At 40.0% G+C, this 22,390-nt stretch overlaps 1 protein-coding gene, 1 long non-coding RNA gene and 8 other non-coding genes across 10 annotated transcripts in view; 2 read left to right on the top strand and 8 right to left on the bottom strand.

The window, feature by feature from the left end:
- The window catches only part of LOC117395269 (DELTA-stichotoxin-Hcr4a-like), a 412,383-nt gene that overhangs the window by 239,282 nt on the left and 150,711 nt on the right, over window positions 1-22,390 (bottom strand). The gene's annotated exons all lie outside the window — the stretch shown is intronic.
- LOC131705191 (uncharacterized) lies at window positions 4,973-5,913 on the top strand. The gene is made up of 4 exons (XR_009310217.1): window positions 4,973-5,142; window positions 5,389-5,482; window positions 5,574-5,678; window positions 5,776-5,913. It is a non-coding gene; the product is annotated as an uncharacterized LOC131705191 (long non-coding RNA).
- trnal-caa (transfer RNA leucine (anticodon CAA)) lies at window positions 11,578-11,688 on the bottom strand. Its single transcript has 2 exons — window positions 11,651-11,688; window positions 11,578-11,623 (listed from the first exon to the last, which is right to left on the bottom strand). It is a non-coding gene; the product is annotated as a tRNA-Leu (tRNA).
- trnak-cuu (transfer RNA lysine (anticodon CUU)) lies at window positions 12,035-12,107 on the bottom strand. Its single transcript has one exon. It is a non-coding gene; the product is annotated as a tRNA-Lys (tRNA).
- On the bottom strand, window positions 12,732-12,804 carry trnaf-gaa (transfer RNA phenylalanine (anticodon GAA)). The gene has a single exon. It is a non-coding gene; the product is annotated as a tRNA-Phe (tRNA).
- trnaw-cca (transfer RNA tryptophan (anticodon CCA)) lies at window positions 14,061-14,132 on the bottom strand. The gene has a single exon. It is a non-coding gene; the product is annotated as a tRNA-Trp (tRNA).
- On the bottom strand, window positions 14,555-14,626 carry trnae-uuc (transfer RNA glutamic acid (anticodon UUC)). Its single transcript has one exon. It is a non-coding gene; the product is annotated as a tRNA-Glu (tRNA).
- On the top strand, window positions 16,937-17,010 carry trnan-guu (transfer RNA asparagine (anticodon GUU)). Its single transcript has one exon. It is a non-coding gene; the product is annotated as a tRNA-Asn (tRNA).
- Window positions 18,320-18,391, bottom strand: trnaw-cca (transfer RNA tryptophan (anticodon CCA)). The gene has a single exon. It is a non-coding gene; the product is annotated as a tRNA-Trp (tRNA).
- Window positions 18,854-18,925, bottom strand: trnae-uuc (transfer RNA glutamic acid (anticodon UUC)). The gene has a single exon. It is a non-coding gene; the product is annotated as a tRNA-Glu (tRNA).

A 22,390-nucleotide genomic window follows, 5' to 3' on the forward strand; every position in this document is an offset into this window, starting at 1 on the left:
TTAGTTTCAAAAGCATGTTGCTGATCACACTAAATAGACCTGTGCTGCTACAACCTTACTCTCATTTGTTGACTGCAAGTGCACAGAAATAGAAATCATTTACTCTAAACCTACTGTTCTGAACGAGCGTATAATTCTACTAATATAGTTTTAAAAATTTCAATAAGTAGATGGAATGGGGCGGTGGGGGTGTTCACTTTGTTATATCTCTACCTTGCTTGATCACGTGTACGGTTTCCTAAAAGGCCATCTGAATTTCTTTCTACAGACAATAAGGGGACGCTTGTGTCCCTCTCTCCAAGACTGGCTGCACAGTGTGGATATAGCTTAACTGTTGACTTCTTGGGAAATGCCAAGTTCCTTGCTTCTGTGCTGAGCTGCTTTGCTCAGAACACAGTGAGTCATCATTTTATTTCTTGTAAACTTTTCTAATGGTGACATGCTGGGACTAACTTTAGCCTTTGTTTCCAGAATGATGAGACCTACAAGCTGACAGTACAAATCAGTGTCTTCTCCAACAGTGCTATGACTTCAGCTTCCTCCTATGTTCAGAGCATGACATGCCGCTATTCTCCATGGGCAGAGAGGGAGATTCTGTGTGAAAGAAACTACATGGAGGTAAGGGCTGTCAGGATGTGATAATGCTGTTCAGTATAACTTGTTGGGTTGTGTGGGTATTTAATTGTCACTGCAGAAGTGCTTCACTCATGACTAATGTGAATTCTCTTTAGGTTTCTGTGAGAAAAGGTGTGCCACTTATTGAGCCAAACTTTGTTCAAGATGATCCTGATTGGTCCCTTGCGTACCCAGAGGTAGAATCATGTGACTTTGCATTTGCTTCATTCATGTCCCCTTGGTCTTGCTTATTGAAGTCTACTCTACTGTCTCGTCTAGAGGAAGCAAAATCTAACGGCCCCCTTAACTTTAACCTGTCTCCCAATTGGGTGGCCATATATGAATTGTGTGACATTTAAGGCATTGGCTTTGCATACATGTATTCTGTGATTTGCTTTGATAGAAATTGATTGTGGAGAAATTAACCCTTTCTTGTTGGTGTAAGCCTTATTTCAACCACTGAGGTAGTGGCTTCATATGTGCAGGGCTATAAATCCTTCATGATAACTGTATCCTGATTTACTTTTTTGAGGACTGCTGCATAGGAGCAATTTAGGTGTCCTAAAGTTTGGTACACTGATGTATTAAGGTCCAGTACAAATGAATGGCTGTAAACTCTGCCTGTATCGGATCAAGACAACATGCATTCACAGGCTTTCGTACGAAGTTGTATTTGAGGATTTTCTGTTCCCTTAGATGCCTGCTGAACCTAGAACGGTTTCAGTGATGTGTCATTTAACTTTCAACTTTCAGTTTTAGTTCCTGTTTATTAAACATGACATCTGTTATGACAAATTATTTTAGACTGGAGATGCTTTGTGTTCAAACTCCCTAATCTAATGAGATTTTCTTCTGCTAGGCAACTGCTGCTGACAACAGCATCTGGAAAATTGTGTTCCATCTCCCAGCAAATAGAAAGACAACCATGACTGTTGCTCAGGGCATGACAAATGGCTATGGCATAAACACTACACCAACTCGAATTCTGGTTAGAGCTGCATACAACTCCACAGAAAGCCAGCCTCAGGTGGTAAGTAGTCTAGGCTTCACTGTTATCTAGTACAGTATATCCAGACTATGAAGGGAGATTTAGTCTTGCTTTTATTTTAGTAAAAGTTCCCCCTCCCCTCCAACAGATCCAAACTGTACCAATGGCTGTGCTAAGATCAACCACCTTTTATAAGCAAAGATGGATGGTCATGATGGTGGACACTGCAGTTACATGTCCTACTGGTGAGTAAGCTTATGGAGGGCAACGGTGCTCAAGAACTGTTCTAGGTTTAAGTGAGTTTTCTATACCAAGTCTATGGTGTTCCTTTCTGTCAGATGGAACAGCCTTCACAGAACAGATGATTACATGGAATGTTCCCCGTGTTCTACCTCCTCTTGTTCCGACACCACAAATTACTACCCTTGATGTTCAAATGGGAGTTGATGGCCGCAAGCTTGACCCTGCAACGATTCATAATAGAGATTATAAACTGGATGTCGGTCCCCAGCTAATCACTGTAAGAATTCCTGTGGGAGCTGATGGTGGATATTACAAGGTATGTAGAAGTTCAGCTTCTTCTAAATCCTTCTCATTTTAAAGCTTTCCTCCTAAGATGCTTCTGTGCTTTCAGAGCCATGTATTGGATAACACCTATGTGATCTCTTACTCTATTGAACCAATGCTGGAGCATACCTGGCAAGATGGGCCTGAGAAGACCAAGTACACAGTACTTCATCCAATAACCACTCCTTTCATGCCTCGGCCACCAGTTGTCACAAACAGTATGTAGAACTTGTCCACATGCAGTAAATCAAAGGGATTTGTTGCAGTGCTCCACTTCATGTCCTTCATTTTAACTGTATGCTTTAATTTCAGACACTGTTCCAAAAGCCAGAGTGTTCAATGTGACCCTGGGGACATTCCTGCCTGATGTGGAGCTGGTCAAAATTATAGTTGGACCAGAGACGTTAACTGTGCCAGAAGCCAACCTAAAAGGTTATAATGTCCAGGAGCATGTCTTTCCCAATGGATCCAAGACCTACACTCTCCAGGTGCCATTTGAGGACCCCAATGTGAAGCAAAAGGTAACATCCCACCTGTTCAACCATCCAATTGCCCTTTGAAAACGCTTGCTTCCTGTGGACGTGTTGCTTGCTGTCTGACTTTGGGTTTAATCCTAGAAACCCTTGCTCTTCTTTCAGGTAACTCCTCCAGACACCAGAACCTACATTCTGCCCCTGACCTACTTGCTGAATATAGTGCCAGAGAATACACCCTTTACTCATCCTGCTGTAGTCGAAGCCATTCTCAAAGACATCAGTAAGTGCCTGACTATATTTTTTGGTCTACAACTACCTTTTTCTAACCAATCCAGTCCATTGCCCTGACAACTGCTCTTCTTGCAGTTCCACCTACAGTAACTGGCTACTGTGATGGTGCTGCATTCTATACCATGGTAACATATGGCAACATGGGTCGCAACTGGATTCCTTTTGTGGGCTCAAGAGAACTTGGTGGAAGTCTGCTTGCCCTGTACAAGTATAATGCCAACTCTACCAATTTCTGGATGACTGTGCCATACAATTCAGTTGATGCTACATATGAAGTAAGTGATGGAACTTTAAAATGTGTTTAGCTGTTTTGGGTTCAACACATTTTGACCTGATGTATTGTCTCTGTAGGTGATCAGTTCTTCAGGCATCAGAAGCAGACTTGACTTGACCTTGAAGGATATTGGGACCATGGTTGTGGTGGCTGACTTCTCCCTGTCCTGCAGTTTCCCTACAAAGATGATTGGTAACTCTCCTGCAAACAAAGCATTCTTTAGAATAGCTGCTTTTGAGATTGGCACAAGGCTGCATGAAGTGGTATTGAAGCTATAATCTGTTTCCTTAACCTGGCTCCAAATGCTGTGTTTCAGATTGCTTCACCAATGGAACTATGGTAGCTCTTGCTGTGAAAGTGGAATCTGTCCCCAGCTTGTCTCCAAGTCAACTAACTCTAAGGGATCCAAGTTGCCGGCCTCTTCAGTCTGATGCTATCAATGCCGTTTTCTACTTCAATGTCAACTCCTGTGGCACAACTAGAAGGGTTAGTATTGACCACATTTTAAAACCATATTTTGAGGAGTTTCAACATATTGACAAGGTGGCCCCAACACCCCTGGATCAATCTACGGAGCCATGGTGACCTGTGTTTCTCTCCGCTGAATTACTTGCATGACTTGTGGACATCTGAAGGATGCCACTTTTGTATTGAACTGCTTGTCCCGTTGACAAAGGTGTTGTGACACATGACATGACTCTTGGTTATGGCATTGCATGTGCTGCCAAGAGACCTTTTGGGTCAATTGCAGTGAACTGGAAGGAGCGTATTTGCTGGGGATGATCCCGTGGTGAGGCCGGGACTAAACTAATAAATGAGTTGATACCAATTGCAGCTCAAGAGTCACCAGCTGTGTATTCAAACGTATTTGCAACAAATCCAAAATAACTGCTGTTGCCCTCCTAGAGGTTACTAAAACAATACCATATTAGTCTAGCAGTTTCTGTAGACAGGCTTGTGGTATCATATATTAACTGTAACAATCATGAGGTCCCAAAAAAGTTCATTACCAATGGTTTTTTTTTTTTTTTTATTTAAATTGTGAAATTTGGTACTACGTTAGTACACAGCTGGGGATGATCCAGAGTACCATATTAGCTAGTCTGCAACTTGGTATGCAGCTCCAAACTAAATCTACAAGTTCATTGCAACCTGGGTCTTTGATTTCTCTTCCAGTTTGACAACAACCTCCTGACTTATGAGAATGAAGTGCTGTTCACATCTTACAGGTAAGGATTGCAATCAAATTGAGTATCCTTGTGGTTGAGGCTGAAACTCTGCTAACCCCATCTCCTCTTTCCAGGTTGAGAGTTGCCTGTCACTATCTGGTCAATGACACCAAGGTAGTGCAGTTCTTGTACCAGAATAATCCTGCACCTGTAGTCCAGCCTGGCTTGGGGGACCTTGTGGTCATCATGCGGCTTGCATTTGGTAGGACTTGGCAATTGAAATAATATAGATGCTCTAGTAGCATGTTTCCACCTATAAAATTCTCCCTTGAATCTCTGCAGATTCAACCTACAATGACTTCTATGGAGTTCAGGATTACCCTGTTGTGAAGTACTTGCGAAGACCCTTGTATTTTGAGGTAGAACTCCTGTACAGCAGGGATCCACAGGCTGAATTGTTTTTGGAGAACTGCTGGGCAACCTATTCTGCTGACAGGAATAGCTCTCCAAAGTGGGATGTTGTTGTGGACAGGTAAGATGCTGGAATATGATATTGCTGCTACAAAACCTAGGAATTGGAGTTGTGGCTGATGTGCTCCTGACCTACTTTCTCTTTCTAGCTGTGAGAACTCTGCAGATGAGTACTTGACCATCTTTCACCCAGTCTCCAGCAATGCAAGAGTGCTGTTCCCTTCCCATCTGAAAAGGTTTGAAGTGAAAATGTTTTCCTTCACAAGCGGCCAGGATGCACTGAAAGGACAGGTAAAGTGGAGTGTTGGTTTGGGGCATCTTGTACCACAATGTGTGGTTTGGATTGCTTTGCAAGCAGCAAATGGTCACTGTGCTCAAATCTTTAGTGAGTTGGAATGAAAACATATAACTGCACATTTGCAAAAAACACTTACTATGATGCAATATATTTTTTTCAATTCAGTAATCCTCATTGGATGATGGTCCTGCCTGATCTATTGATGCTTGTTTTTCTTGACAAGGTGTACTGTCTTTCAGATTTACTTCCACTGCAGTGTTGTGATATGTGATTCAAACCGGCCATCAGACAGCCTCTGTAGCAGACGGTGCATTCCAGGAAAACAGAGGCTTGGTAAGAGCTCTGTCTGTTGGGGGGAGGGGGGGCATTTTGCATGCATTTTTGTCCCTTTGTTTTGATGGACTCCTCCTAATTCCTCCTGTAGGTCGCAGTGCTGAAGGGATGGATGATGGTGCAGTAAAGGCGTTTGTGTCTTCTGGCCCAATTGAGCTGAAGAGAGATGGATCCCTTCACTTTATGCCTAGAAGCGGTAATATGCATGATGTGAACACAATTACAGTTCAAGTAAAATATATAACTATCTCTTTATATTCCATTCCACTAACTATTTCTTTCTTCTCTTGCAGCCCAATTCAATGCGTGGTCCGTTCTGGGAGCTGCAATGGGTGTGTGTTCAGTGGTTGTCATTGTAGCTGGAGTTGTATATATTTGGAAAATGCCCAAAAGTGTGTGTTGATAAATAAAAATCTTGCTTGTAAAGGCTGTTTGGATTGTGTGGGGTGTGTGGTGTTTTTTTTTTTTTGTTTGGGTGCTTGATTAATTCTACACAGATTATATAGTGGTGTGTGTCAGAATGGCCATGTTAATGGGATTCTCTCCTCTTACTGCTTTGCTTGTTTCCTGATCAGGCCATTCTCAATATGGTGTGTTATTCAAGGACCCTTCATTAATTCATTGTGAACCCGGGGCAAAGACTTTCCTCCTCCAGTGAGCTGTAACCCTATTTTTATATTCCTTCTTGCTTTGACATGCTACTTTCAGTATGCAAAGTTTAGGGTGAAATTATCAACACTCTATAATATATAATACCATGTTATAGCATCACAAAGTGTGTAGATTTATATGGGCTGTCTTTTTTTCTGTTATGAATGCAAGTTTTTATTTTGTTCACTGCGGTTTATACGTCTTTTACTGGAAGTGGTCCCTCGTGAGAGCTCCAAGTAAAGTATTAGTTTAGCTTTTCAGTTTTTAATACTGTGTGTACACAAGAGTCTTACTTTACTGAGGAACTAGTTAAACAAACAACTACTTGGCAACATGTTCTCTTCATGTTTGTTTTCACTGTGGTTTATATAGTCTGTTACTGGATAAACTCATTTTACGAAACACGTTCCGTAACAAACCGGTACACCCGATGCGGGGAATCTTTAGATCTGCACACCAGACTGAACCAGAAGTTCCATTCTTTGAGCTGTTTGGTAAAACAGAAGGACTAGATATATATCTATAGAAAGAGAGCGTGGTGTTATTGGAACTGAATTCACTACAGCCGCTGGCAACCCCTTGTGTAATGTGTTTATATTATATAGAGGACGCCGAGTTTGATGCAAGACTCTCGTGCAGGCACATTCATATTATTAAACCTGCTCGCCGACTCTCCGGCACTGTCACTCTGAGTGCTCTTTGAAACACACTGGGTTTGTATTTATATACATGTTGGGTTAATCACTGATGACTATCGGCGGCCCGTCTGTAGTAGTACTACCGGAGATTTTAATTGAAGATTTTAAGTGAACTGCATTCTGCTAAACAAAACATCACAACAGCAGCAGCAGCTCCATCTACTGGACAAAACCCAGACATGCATAAAACCTAAACAAGAAACTATTAGTGAGTACTGAAAAAGAAAATATTATACAGAACATCTTAAAATCAAATGTTTATTTCTTAATCTAACCATTAGCTACTGTGGAACTACTTCTCTCAGTGGAAGGTGACACAAATACAAAACATTAAAATAAGGTTTAAAGTCTTCTTTATCTACCAACAACACACTCCTAGACCAGTTTAATAATAGCAATAATATACTCCAGGGTCTGTGTGTTATCATGAGATATATCACCACTTCCTGGGCGGTTGAAGAACTCGACTTCGTCTAGTGCCTCCCAACGCACCCAAGGCGTGGTGATATTACCTCATGATAACACACACACCCTGTCGTGTATTACTGCTTCATTAATGTAGTCATTAGGTTTATATGTCACATTACTTTGTTGTCACTGTATTGATTTAGATATTCGGGTTGGATACCTCGGAAGCCAGCGGAACTCCAGCGTTTCTCCGACAACCACTGATAACCCCTCCCGTGATGATCGCGCTGCCATGACAACCCATGACATCACCCGCACAAGTTACAACACGGCGAGTCATTTTTTGTAGCACAGTATTAACGTGTTATTGTTTTCACAAAATAACATCAATAAGATTATCAGATCACCTGCTAGTGTGTACTAAACAAAACCTCAAATATCAGTGAATTGATACAGAGACAAGCCGTGGCACCAGCAAGGGGTTAAAATGAAATTAATAAATAAATTACGACATGAAAGAAAAATACATGTGGGTGTATTTAATCAAAAATCCATGCATCCATAATTCTGATTATAATCCCACAGCTAATTCTTTACAAATTATCAATTTCTATGTTTCTCGGAGTGCTAATGTGGTGTTATAGTTTAACATATTAATGGATTTCAGAAATCATCTATGCTAGTCTGCCCCTCAAACAGTTTTAAATATAATTTAGATTTAAATGGCAGGTACTATATAAATCTATTTCTAAAACAGGTCGCATTTTGTAATTTAAATAGGCCTACGTATGAGCTACCAAAACGTATTTTAGTTTCATGTTGTTATTAATGTATTTACTTATTTATTTGGTTAAACTTGAATCCAGCCTTACATTTTAACTTCTTGAAGTTACTACAGCGTGTCTATGTATGAATTACTGATGAGTAATATTTGTGATTTGATTACTCTAGCAGATGAACTGATAATGTATGGATGTTATTTTGTGAAAACAATACAATATTTTTTTTTAAAAAAAAGAAATACTACAACATTTAATAAATAAATAAATTATACACCAAACTGTAGCACATTTGTTTAGTCTTAATATCATAACAAATATACTTATTATGAATACGTAAATCCTTTTATTTGTTGGAAAACGGTCTGGAACTGAAGTAAAGTATTTTTTTTAATACAGTGCTATTTGAGTACTTAAAATATATTTTTCTTCAAAATTAAAATGCAGCAACGGTGTGTTAATTTAACGAAGCGCCTAACGCCGCTCGGAACGTTCGCATTTTTAAATCCTAACGGTCTCTGCTCAGCTGAGTGGAATGTTCACGAGCCGGTTGCCTAGCAGCGTCTCCCCCTCCTTCTCTGCCCCGCCCTCTCGCCCTCTCTCGTTGCTCCAGCTAGGAGTTCAAATTTAGCTTCGTTATATTAGCGCAATTATTTACTAACTTTTACAAATTAGCTTATTAGGGGCTTCGTGTTTTTAAGATGGTTCAGGTGCAGTCCGGACAGACTGACTGCAGCATCATTACAGTATACCTCACTGCTTTTTTTTAATGCTAAATATGTATCTGGTATTCTAAGTATTATCTACAATTAATAATTCAGCTCTATTCATATTCAGAATGTAATACAGTATTAAGACAGGGTCCAGTATTATAAATAAATAAACACGGTTTAAGAGAAACAGCAGTGATGTTTATTGTCCATTGCCATACATTCTCTATATGTTTCTACATTGTGGTTGCACAGGGACAAGGGACTCAGTGATGTTAAAAAAAAAAAAAAAAACTAGAGCCTACAATTAACCAATATAGAAAGGAAGGTGGGAGAAATGTATTGCCTGTGTGCAGTACCTTACACTTTCCTCTATTAAATGTCATTTGCCATGTGTCTGCCCAGTTCTGAATGCTGTCTAGATCATTTTAAATGACCTTTGCTGCTGCATCCAGGGCGACTTATAGTCGTAAACCAAAATACATTTCAAGAATCACAGTACAAGTATTAATACAATTAAGAGCAAGATAAATACTATGACTTTGGTTCTAGCAAGTACAAGTATGACAAAATACAATTCAGTAAGGGAGCAGATAACAGTGTCAGTTACAGTTACATCAGGATATAATTAAATACAAAATACTACAGATTAAATAACACTTGACAGATTACAGTACTCTAAAGTACAGGATTAGATGCAGTAAAATAGGGGGCAGATAAGAGCAAGTAAAGCGCATTTAAGGAAGAGTGATAAGTGTCCAGAGGGAAAAACAGAGGAGTTCTACAGGTGCTGTCTGAAGAGGTGAGTCTTGAGGAGGTGCCGGAAGGTGGTCAGGGACTGGGCAGTCCTGACATCTGTAGGAAGGTCCTTCCACCACTGCAGGGTGAGGGTGGAGAAGGAGCGGGTTATGGAGGCAGGGGAGCGTAGCGGAGGTAGAGCCAGTCTTCTAGTGCAGGCGGAGCGGAGAGGTCAAGTGGAGGTGTAGGGAGAGATGAGGGTCTGGAGGTAGCTGGGTGCAGTCTGGTCAAGGCATCTGTAGGCTAGTACAAGAGTCTTGAAATGGATGCGAGCGGTGATCGGGAGCCAGTGGAGTGAGCGGAGCAGTGGAGTAGCGTGGGAGAAGCGAGGCAGAGAGAACACCAGGCGAGCAGCGGAGTTTTAGATGAGCTGGAGCGGACAGGTGGCGGATGCAGGGAGGCCAGCCAGGAGGGAGTTGAAGTTGTCTAGGTGGGAGAGTACCAGGGCCTGGACCAGGAGCTGGGTGGCGTAGTTGGTGAGGAAGGGTTGTATTCTTCATATGTTGCTCAGGAAGAGTTGGCAAGTGAGTGCCTGAGTGGAGATGTGCTGGGAATAAGAGAGGCAGGGGTCCAGGGTGACTCCGAGTTTCTTAGCTGAGGAGGAGGGAGAGAGTGTGGTAGATTCCAGAGGAATGGAGATAGAGAGATCAGAGGAGGAGGAGGAGGGAAAGAAAAGGAGGTCAGATTTAGAGAGAATCTGAGCATCATCAGCATAGAAATGGTATGAGAAACCATAGGATGCGATGAGGGGGCCCAGGGAGCAGGTGTAGAGAGAGAAAAGGAGAGGACCCAAGACTGACCCTTGGGGGACTCCTGTTGTGAGAGGGCGAGGTGTGGAAGTTTCTCCACGTCAGGTTACTTGGTAAGTGCAGTTGGAGAGTTAGGGGAGAACCAGGCCAGAACAGTGCCAGAGATTCCCAGGTCAGCGAGAGAGGATAGTAGAATTGAGTGATCGACAGTGTCAAAGGCAGCAGAGAGGTCGAGGAGAATTAGGACAGAGGACAGAGAGGCTGCTCGGGCAGAGTTTAGTGAGTTGGTGACAGACAGGAGGGCGGTTTCAGTGGAGTGAGCAGAGCGGAAGCCAGATTGGAGAGGGTCGAGCAGAGAGTGGTTGGACAGGAAAGCAGAGAGCTGGCGGTGTACAGCCCGCTCGAGGGTTTTGGAGAGGAAGGGTAGGAGGGAGACAGGATGGTAGCTCTGGAGGGAGGTGGGGTCGAGGGTGTTTTTTGAGGATGGGAGTGATAGAGGCTTGTTTGAAGGCAAGTGAGGAGAGGTGGGAGTGGACCGAAAAGAGTAAGGAGGGTGAGAGGAAAATACCAGTCCCTCCTCCCTGTCCAGTGAGACGCGGGGTATGGGACAGGACGTAGAGAGAGGACAGGGCAGCAGGAATTACAGTGTTATCAGGGGACAGCCAGGTTTCAGTGAGAGCAAGGAAATCGAGAGAGAGGTGGGAGGCAAAGGCAGAGATGAAATCAGCTTTGTTAGCAGAAGAGTGACAGTTCCAGAGTGCACCAGAGAGTGTGCGGGAGGGGGGGAGAGGCAGAGGGATGAGGTTAGAGGGGTTGGAGGAGCAGCAGCGGAGAGAGGGCAGAGGACGAGGACGAGAGGACAGAACAGGGATGTGAGAGACAGTCACAGCAGGACAGGCAAGACAAATAGGCACAGTGGGAGCGGTGGGGTGGAGGGTACAGACCTGACTAGTAGATGGCATCTTCCAGAGCACTGTTAGGTTAGGATCTATTCGAACAGCGTCTCGAGGCAGGCCTCCCCTCGCTGGACTCCCACAGCTAGACTCCCGGCTCTTTTGTTGAGGCTCTTCTGTTTGCTGGCACTTCGTGCTGGCCGTGGAAATAGCCTGCCTGATTAATATAACAGCTGGGTGGGAAAAGAACAGCTAAACATTGTGGAAACCAATCAAATAGCAAATCAGTTTTGTTGGTATTGGTATTGAGTGCTGACAAGAGTTTGGTATCAGCTGTTGATTTCCATGAAACAATCTTTTATAGTAAAATGAACACATTTATTCCTTTTAAAAATAAGTAAAAGTGAACAGTCAGAAGCGAGATTTGAACTCACGCCTCCATTCAGAGACCAGAACACACAATTCTTTGGAAAAACAGAGTTCTTGAGTCTGGCGCCTTAGACCGCTCGGCCATCCTGACAAGCTGCGTTTGCTATAGTAGAAAACCGCATTATTTATTTCAGCACAGACTAGGGTTGTCTATTGTATCAAGGCCCGATTGGGTTTATTACGCACATACCAACTGTTGCTCCATGAATGATGTAATGACAACTGTAAACAAAGAAACGGATTGAAGCCAACCCACAAAAGTAAGATTATTTATTTCAATATCGTTATAGCTATAAACGATGCATGCTTTTTACAATAGCAATTGCTATGACAATGACCAATAAGTAATTTTGTTGCAATACTGTATACACTGTGAACATAATCAGACTTTGCTCCGTTGTCTCGAAGAAACATCTTCAATTTGTATTTAAAAATGACGCCCAACGCGGGGCTCGAACCCACGACCCTGAGATTAAGAGTCTCATGCTCTACCGACTGAGCTAGCTGGGCTGACTGGTGCTCGTTTCTATCACTGTAACCAACTGAGCTATTAATTTGTCATCTTATTTGAGAAAATAGTGAATGACAGAACCAAAGATTCCAAATATAATCCACTGAACTGTAGCTTTATTATCATAATGAAAACAGATTACACATGACCACAGTTCTGTATCAAAATTAAGTCGTAAGTATATGGTTTCCATTGTAGCTATTTACACACACTGCTCTGTTGTCTCCCAGGGTGTTATCTAACAAAAAAGACACATGCTGTGCTGCCATAATTGATTACATAGACTTTCCTGCCCCGTCTTGCTTTCATCTTAGATGTGATCTCAGGTTCTGCTGAGTTCTGCTCCCTCGATCACGTTCTTCAGCATCTCGCCTTGCTAATCACTGCCGTATGCTTTGGAAATTTAATAGGTTTGTCTCTGTGGCGCAATCGGTTAGCGCGTTCCGCTGTTAATCGAAAGGTTGGTGGTTCAAGCCCACCCAGGGACGATGCTTTTTGCATTTCTTAATCACATTAGAAAATGGCACTCTGATACGCTTGTATTTCATCCAATTACGCTGAAGAAAAAATGTGCTCTATTTTTTTAGTTCAAAATAATACAAAACAAATATCGTCTTGTTGTTTGCCGAAACCCGGGATCGAACCAGGGACTTTTAGATCTTCAGTCTAACGCTCTCCCAACTGAGCTATTTCGGCTTGACAAGATTAATTTTTCGAGATAGCATTCTTTTTGGCAATCCAGTAAACCTGTAATGAGAAACGTTCAACAGCTCGGCAACACCATAATAGAATCCGATGCCTTTACAAATGTGTTTCGAAACTGTTAAGTTTTCTCCCAAATGCGATTCTCAACAAATGTTGTTTTTTTTTTTGTATTCCTTCCAGAGTAAGTCCAAAAGGCAAACACTGGAACTGGCTGCCTGAAAGTGCAGCGCTTGAACTGCCTCAACAAACGCTTAGCTCTAAAACGTGTACATTGAAAGTCTATTAACATCTTTAACACAATCATCTGTATTCCAATCCACAGGGTGATCAATAAAGTGACTGCTGGCTTTGTTTAAATATTAACAAGATGTTTTCAGGATTCACGCGTATTCTGAGCAAGCACGATAGAATAGGTAGTGAAAGGACAAGCAAATAACAGGTTTATTGGCTCTGGTCTTGTATCATCACCCTGACTACTGTCCGTAAGAAAGTGGCATTAATAAAAACGTCATTATGCAAAGTTCCCAATGCGCAAATACGCAGCATATTTAAACTTCTTCACAATCTTAAACCTTCCCAAATGAATTTAAAATACTTACTGACAGGTACGGCCCTTTCCCAATGTAACACTCTGCTTTGTTTGAACACCAACGATGGGTGGGATATTATGTAGTAAACCACAATACAATTGTTCCCACTGTTCACGAGATGAGGCGTTGCCGTGGTAACCATGGTCCGTGAGGCGCCGGTGTGAAAGAGTTGCAGTGCAGCGGTGACGTCGGAACAGTCTTTCTGATGAAAACGCAGAGCAAGCTGAGAATGACGCTGCGCTTTGAACGGCGCTGTAGCTGCGCTGGAGACTGGATGGAGCAGAAAAGACTAACGATGGAGCTCCTGCAGAAAAATACAAAAGCTGAATGATGAAAAGAATAGAAACAAACACAGACGAAGGGCGGAAGCAGTGCTGGGTATATAGAAAAGAAGGAGAGATTGACATGCAAACTACCTAACGGGATTGCCCATACCGCTCTGGTCACGCCCTTTTTACCTGACCAAACACAGCAGCGCAAGCTAATGGCAGAGACACTGGAACTTGATTGAAACTGAACTGCCCCCCCAGGAAGTAATTTGTTTGTCGCTATATAATCAATATGTTGTGTGGGCTAAATTGTATAAATAAATGTCCGGATTTCAAATTCAAACACGCTAAAAAATGATATAGAGTGGAATAGATATAAAGACGTTTTTGACCTCGACGTGATTTGAACACGCAACCTTCTGATCTGGAGTCAGACGCGCTACCGTTGCGCCACGAAGTCCTGGCGTACTGTTTGCTTGTGATGCAATGTTAGAGTGCACAGCGTGACATGAACGCATGCGATAATGTGTGAATTTACCAACAGAAACATAAATAAAAGTGTATGTATTTATTTGTGAATAAACTATCTTGCTTATACGATGGGACCAGAGACCTTACATCGGCAATCTAATGATAGGCCAACCCCTGAGAGACTTTGTCTTGACCAGGGACTAATATAATCTAAAAACAAACTGCGATGGGAATGTGAATAGAGTCAAATACATTTGTACCATTCTGTAAATTATATATATATATATATATACCTCAAGTAACTGTAGGTTTTTTTAAATACTTTTTTTTTATAACTGTAGCTTTATTATCATAATGAAAACACATTACACATGACCACAGTTCTGTAACAAAATGACAAAAACAAAGACGTTCCCATACCGGGAGTCGAACCCGGGCCGCCTGGGTGAAAACCAGGAATCCTAACCGCTAGACCATATGGGAAGGTGATTATCAAACTCATTTACATGCAACAGTAGCTACACTCTAAAACCATGTGTAAGTTTGGAACATTCATAAACACTTATCTGTAACACTTTTTAAACGCGTCAAGGCGTTTACTTTATAAACATGTTTAGAATATAAACGCATTAAGGTGTTTAAGTAATAAACACGTGAACATGTTTATTCGCTCTAACACTTTTTAAACACCTGAACACGTTTACAAATCTACAGGTGTTTAAGATCTAAACACGTAAATGCTTTCTTATTTTTACAATACAAAAAGACACAAATTAAACAACTTACTTTTATTTATTGCATATTTCAAAGTTAAGCCAAAAACTTTTTTAAACAAAAAATCTATTGCAATAGTAACAAGTATTTGAATTGTAATAAATATTTACAATTTGAAGAATAAAATCTGTTACACCTATATACATATTGTAGCGTGCATGGTGGAAGGCAGCAATAGGGCTGGTAGGTGTCTCGAACATCTAAACGAGTCAGCCCTTAATAAAGACCGTCCGTGTTCATTTCGGCGTTTATGACATTGTCTATACACAACAGCTCTTATGTAATCCTATTGGTATCGAATCGATCGCAATTAATGTGTTCCATGTTTCCAGTCAGTTTGATAGTTTTAATACTGTATTACATTCTGAATATGAATAGAGCTGGATTATTAATTGTAGATAATACTTAGAATACCAGATACATATTTAGTATTAAAAAGCAATGCATGCGATTTATTTAATAGTCATTCATTATTTTGTGTATCAGCCGCCACACAAAGCTGAGTGCAGTGCGGTATACTGTAATGATGCTCCAGTCAGTCTGTCCGGACTGCACCTGAACCATCTTAAAAACACGAAGCTTCTAATAAGCTAATTTGTAAAAGTTAGGAAAGAATTGCGCTACTATAACGAAGCTAAATTTGAACTCCTAGCTGGAGCAACGAGAGAGGGAGAGAGGGCGGGGCAGAGAAGGAGGGGGAGACGCTGCTAGGCAACCGGCTCGTGAACATTCCACTCAGCTGAGCAGAGACCGTTAGGATTTAAAAATGCGAACGTTCCGAGCGGCGTCAGACGCTTCGTTAAATTAACACACCGTTGCTGGCATTTGAATATAACCATATTTTAAATACTCAAATAGGACTGTATTAAAAAAATATATTATGTTTTTCAAAGTAATATGTTATGTGGAATATTAAAACAATCAAATTAAATAACACATGTTTGGACACAAAATATTTTTCTTCCTCATAACGTATTAGAAAATGTAAACAGCAGTTGGAAAATGCCGAAGTCGATCATCCTAGCATGTTAAACGAGGGCATTTCTCCTGTAAGCTACGTCTAGTAATAGATCGTTTATACTGTTCTCAATGGTCCGCATCCCAGCCTGAGCACGATCCAGTGGTAGACGGAGATGTTTTTCAAAGTAAGATGTTATTTGGAATATTAAAACAATCAAGTTAAATAACATGTTTGGACACAAAATATTTTTCAGTGACGTTAACAAGTAGTCTGTTTACAACAAAAATGCAATTTGCGTTAGGAACACTATTTTAGTCGGATTTAAAATGGAAATTAAAATGGTATTGAGTGCTGACAAGAGTTTGGTATCAGCTGTTGATTTTCTTAAAACAATCTTTAATAGTAAAATAAAGAAATGTATTCTTTTTAAAAATAAGTAAAATTGAACTGTTAGAAGTGGGATTTGAACCCACGCCTCTATTCAATAAGTAATTTTGTTGCAATACTGTATACAATGTGAACAGAATCAGACATTGCTCCGTTGTCTCGAAGAAACATCTTCAATTTGTATTTAAAAAGGACGCCCAACGTGGGGCTCGAACCCACGACCCTGAGATTAAGAGTCTCATCCTCTACCGACTGAGCTAGCCGGGTTGACTGGTGCTCGTTTCTTTCACTGTAACCAACTGAGCTATTAATTTGCCATCTTATTTGAGAAAATAGTGAATGACAGAACCAAAGATTCCAAATATAATCCACTGAACTGTAGCTTTATTATCATAATGAAAACAGATTACACATGACCACAGTTCTGTATCAAAATTAAGTCGTAAGTATATGGTTTCCATTGTAGCTATTTACACACACTGCTCTGTTGTCTCCCAGGGTGTTATCTAACAAAAAAGACACATGCTGTGCTGCCATAATTGATTACATAGACTTTCCTGCCCCGTCTTGGATGTGATCTCAGGTTCTGCTGAGTTCTGCTCCCTCGATCATGTTCTGCAGCATCTCGCCTTGCTAATCACTGCCGTATGCTTTGACGGCTTAACAGGTTGGTCTCTGTGGCGCAATCGGTTAGCGCGTTCGGCTGTTAACCGAAAGGTTGGTGGTTCAAGCCCACCCAGGGACGATGCTTTTTGCATTTCTTAATCACATTAGATAATGGCACTCTGATACGCTGTTATTTCATCCAATTACGCTGAAGAATATATGTGCTCTCTTTTTTTAGTTCAAAATAATACAAAACAAATATCGCCTTGCTGTTTGCCGAAACCCGGGATTGACCCAGCGACCTTTAGATCTTCAGTCTAACGTTCTCCCAACTGAGCTATTTCGGCTTGACAAGGCTGATGTTTCGAGATAGCATTCTTTTTGGCAATCCAGTAAACCTGTAATGAGAAACGTTCAACGCAGCGCTTGAACTGCCTCAACAAACGCTTAGCTCTAAAACGTGTACATTGAAAGTCTATTAACATCTTTAACACAATCATCTGTATTCCAATCCACAGGGTGATCAATAAAGTGACTGCTGGCTTTGTTTAAATATTAACAAGATGTTTTCAGGATTCACGCGTATTCTGAGCAAGCACGATAGAATATGGTAGTGAAAGGACAAGCAAATAACAGGTTTATTGGCTCTGGTCTTGTATCATCACCCTGACTACTGTCCGTAAGAAAGTGGCATTAATAAAAACGTCATTATGCAAAGTTCCCAATGCGTAAATATGCAGCATATTTAAACTTCTTCACAATCTTAAACCTTCCCAAATGAATTTAAAATACTTACTGACAGGTACGGCCCTTTCCCAATGTAACACTCTGCTTTGTTTGAACACCAACGATGGGTGGGATATTATGTAGTATACCACAATACTATTGTTCCCACTGTTCACGAGATGAGGCGTTGCCGTGGTAACCATGGTCTGTGAGGCGCCGGTGTGAAAGAGTTGCAGTGCAGCGGTGACGTCGGAACAGTCTTTCTGATGAAAACGCAGAGCAAGCTGAGAATGACGCTGCGCTTTGAACGGCGCTGTAGCTGCGCTGGAGACTGGATGGAGCAGAAAAGACTAACGTTGGAGCTCCTGCAGAAAAATACAAAAGCTGAATGATGAAAAGAATAAACAAACACAGACGAAGGGCGGAAGCAGTGCTGGGTATATAAATAGAAAAGAAGGAGAGATTGACATGCAAGCTACCTAACGGGATTGTCCATACCGCTATGGTCACGCCCTTTTTACCTGACCAAACACAGCAGCGCAAGATAATGGCAGAGAGACTGGAACTTGATTGAAACTGAACTGCCCCCCCCCAGGAAGTAATTTGTTTGTCGCTATATAATCAATATGTTGTGTGGGCTAAATTGTATAAATAAATGTCCGGATTTCAAATTCAAACACGCTAAAAAATGATATAGAGTGGAATAGATATAAAGACGTTTTTGACCTCGACGTGATTTGAACACGCAACCTTCTGATCTGGAGTCAGACGCGCTACCGTTGCGCCACGAAGTCCTGGTGTATTGTTTGGTTGTGATGCAATGTTAGAGTGCACAGCGTGACATGAACGCATGCGATAATGTGTGAATTTACCAACAGAAACATAAATAAAAGTGTATGTATTTATTTGTGAATAAACTATCTTGCTTATACGATGGGACCAGAGACCTTACATCGGCAATCTAATGATAGGCCAACCCCTGAGAGACTTTGTCTTGACCAGGGACTAATATAATCTAAAAACAAACTGCGATGGGAATGTGAATAGAGTCAAATACATTTGTACCATTCTGTAAATTATATATATATATATATATATATATATATATATATATATATATATATATATATATATACCTCAAGTAACTGTAGGTTTTTTTAAATACATTTTTATTTTATAACTGTAGCTTTATTATCATAATGAAAACACATTACACATGACCACAGTTCTGTAACAAAATGAGAAAAACAAAGACGTTCCCATACCGGGAGTCGAACCCGGGCCGCCTGGGTGAAAACCAGGAATCCTAACCGCTAGACCATATGGGAAGGTGAGTATCAAACTCATTTACATGCAACAGTAGCTACACTCTAAAACCATGTGTAAGTTTGGAACATTCATAAACACTTATCTGTAACACTTTTTAAACGCGTCAAGGCGTTTACTTTATAAACATGTTTAGAATATAAACGCGTTAAGGTGTTTAAGTAATAAACACGTCAACATGTTTATTCGCTCTAACACTTTTTAAACACCTGAACACGTTTACAAATCTACAGGTGTTTAAGATCTAAACACGTAAAATGCTTTCTTTTTACAATACAAAAAGACACAAATTAAACAACTTACTTTTATTTATTGCATATTTCAAAGTTAAGCCAAAAACTTTTTTAAACAAAAAATCTATTGCAATAGTAACAAGTATTTGAATTGTAATAAATATTTACAATTTGAAGAATAAAATCTGTTACACCTATATACATATATAGATTGTATTTAAAACATCTAAAACATCAAATAGAATACTGTATATGTCCACTCCCTCAAATAAATTATTTAAATACACAATAAAAACATACTACCTTACTGCATGAAATTCAGATTTAACAAATAATTATTTAATTTGTTTACAGATATTTACAATTATGTAAGAATGTTATTGTTGTAATTCATTAATTTAATCGTTGAACCCTTTTGCAAAAAATCTGTATTCATGGGATTTGCATCCAGTAAATGGGCCTCCCAATATATATTGCTGCAGGAATCCAAGCACCTGCGAATAAACTTTGGGGTACTGCATGTGGAAGGCATAGTACATTCCCAGGAGAACAAGCACAGCATCTAATACAGTTTTTGCTTGGCAAAATATCGTAACAGTATCTCCTACTATTACAGCTTCCTGGAGGGTGTTCTTTGCAACACAAAGAACAAGATGCGGTGGTTCTTCTGGTGTGGTTTTCAGGTACTTGTCAAGTTCACTTGTAGATATATCCTGAAAAATATAACAGAATGAAATGATGACAAAATAATATAAATATATAAAATATAACATTTTTATTGTACTTTGCTAGATACATTTAATTTAATTTTAAATTTACTGTGTCAATAGTTAGCATTATATAAGTCAATATAATTATGCTTGAATGACAATAAGAGGACATCTTGTTTGAAGCCGAGTCAATGGGTGCCCCCCCACTCCCAAACATTTTGATTAATGTTATTTAGTATAATGACCTCATATACAGTGATGACCGAAACTGACTTTTTCCCCTTTCCTTCATCAAATTTAGTTTTTTCTTCAGTGAGCTGAATTACAGGTATCATTCTGAGATCTCCCTGAAAAGAAAAATGGGGCAGGGGTAATGACCTTTGTATAAGTAATTGCTTTGTACAGTGGCGGGGTGTGAAGGGGGAGAGGGAGGAGGGTTGTTGTTCTTTTTGTTTGTTACCTTCGTGCGTTTCCAGCTGGCAAAGCCACAAGTCATTCACAAGAATACAATGTGTTTTGTGATCGTTTATTTCCTCACCTCTTTCTTGGATCCAATCAGTAACTCAGAGACCGTCCTAACCTGTTCAGCCCTTTTGCACAATGTTTCAAATAATGTACTTCCAAGGACCATTGCAAATTCACCCATTACCTAATAGAAAAACACATGCACAAGTATGAAGTTGAAAAAAAAAAAAAAAAATACCTCCAAAGCAGGAATGTTGAACTAGAATTTATAAACCCAGGACCTATGCTGTCAGATAACAGTTTTAGAAAACGGTTGACATTACATTAAAAATAAATATTTACTTAAAATGAATAAAAAATAAAGTAAAATAAATGTCACAAAATGAGTTTCTGTATATCATCATCATAATAACTGTACTTGAATTGGATTAAAGCAAATCGCAACCTTTAAACCAACATTCACAACCACAATTTTAATTTTATTTTAGTGATCAGTAATATTGACTGTTTGATGAAACTGTAGAAGGAAAATAATAATGCAGTTAACTGTATGCAGGTGAATTGTAGTATGCCCTCTATAACTTTACAATAACATGAGTAAATAAACAAATACTTACAAATTTTCCCCATTCAAAACAAGGGTAAACTTCAACAATTGGTTTAATTCTTCCAGCTGGAAGAGTGGTCAGCCACAATCGACGATTGCCAAACGTTTCTTTAAGAAGAATGTCTATGTGATTGTCATCAGGCTTATTTTTGTCAAATTCTTTTCTTAATTCTTCGACATGGCGGTCGTATTCTTCATCGGGCCGTTCTTCACGCCTCTGTATGGTAGGTACCTGGGCTTTCTTTGCCATAATTGGTGCCGAACTGGAGTCAATGGGCAGGTTTTTCCTTTTTAAAGACCACCTCATGTGCCTCATCTTCTGACTGAGGCACTTAGAAAATAAGGACTACAAAACAACAAGAGGTGAAAACAATAATTGTGAATAAATACATAAAGTTTCAGAAAGAAATGGCAAGCTTCAATTCCCAATGTATTGTTTTGCATACTTGAATTCCATCTTACCCACGGTTCATTCCCTTCATGCTTAATGCATGGGTATTTGCTGTACAGCTTTTTTCAAATGGCCTTTTATTCATAACTGTCACTTGGTCTGGGATAATTAGCCAGGTCATAATTAGATACTTCATCAACCATTTCATGCCATATCCCTCTTGAATTGCCAGCCAGAAGACTTCTATGCACCAGGTCAGAAAATGGAGGCAGAGGGGTTCTATCATCCACTGTTGAACATCCTGTAGAGTATAATAACAAATAATAATACAAAACAAAAATAAGTCTGAGGCTGATATTCATTGATAAAGAGTGCAATCTTAATAATGTGCAACAAAATTAAACTGATGAGCAACAAGAAAAAAATAAACATAAACAGGTACTTACTCTGATTTGCAAAAGACTCCATGTATGCTGCGGAGTCAAGGGATATGATTTCATTTATTTTTTCGGAATCAGACTTCTGCTCAATTGATGTTATGCTCACTTGTTCTTCTGTGGGTATCTGTGGGATCCAGCTCTCTCCTTCCATCAGTATTATTAAAGTTTCTGATTGCATCTCCAATAAGATTTCGTCATCCTCAATCTCAGTTCCGTCAGTTTCCAGGACCAGTATATGCCCCTTTTTTGGAAGGCCAAGTTTTTGTGAACCTAAAAAGGTTATCAATAATTGATCATTTAGATTTATACATAACAAAATAAGAAATGGCAAGAACAACAGACAGCCATTCAACCTATTTGACTTTTTCATTCTATTTTGAATCTTTTCAGCTGTTGTTAGATCCGTGCTCCATTTTGTGCCACCAGCCAATTCAACTACAGAATAATGAATCATTTCAACACTGCCTTAAAATTTCTAGAACAGACTGTAAAATATAAGTGGAATGTAGTTAATTACACCACCCGTCCACCCATTGCAACCATACACAAAGATTATAAAAGATTATTTGGAATTATAGAAAGTTATATCAGTATCATTTTATCTACTCACCTTTTTCAAGA

Source organism: Acipenser ruthenus, chromosome 35 (assembly GCF_902713425.1).
Source record: "Acipenser ruthenus chromosome 35, fAciRut3.2 maternal haplotype, whole genome shotgun sequence".
NCBI lineage: Eukaryota > Metazoa > Chordata > Actinopteri > Acipenseriformes > Acipenseridae > Acipenser > Acipenser ruthenus.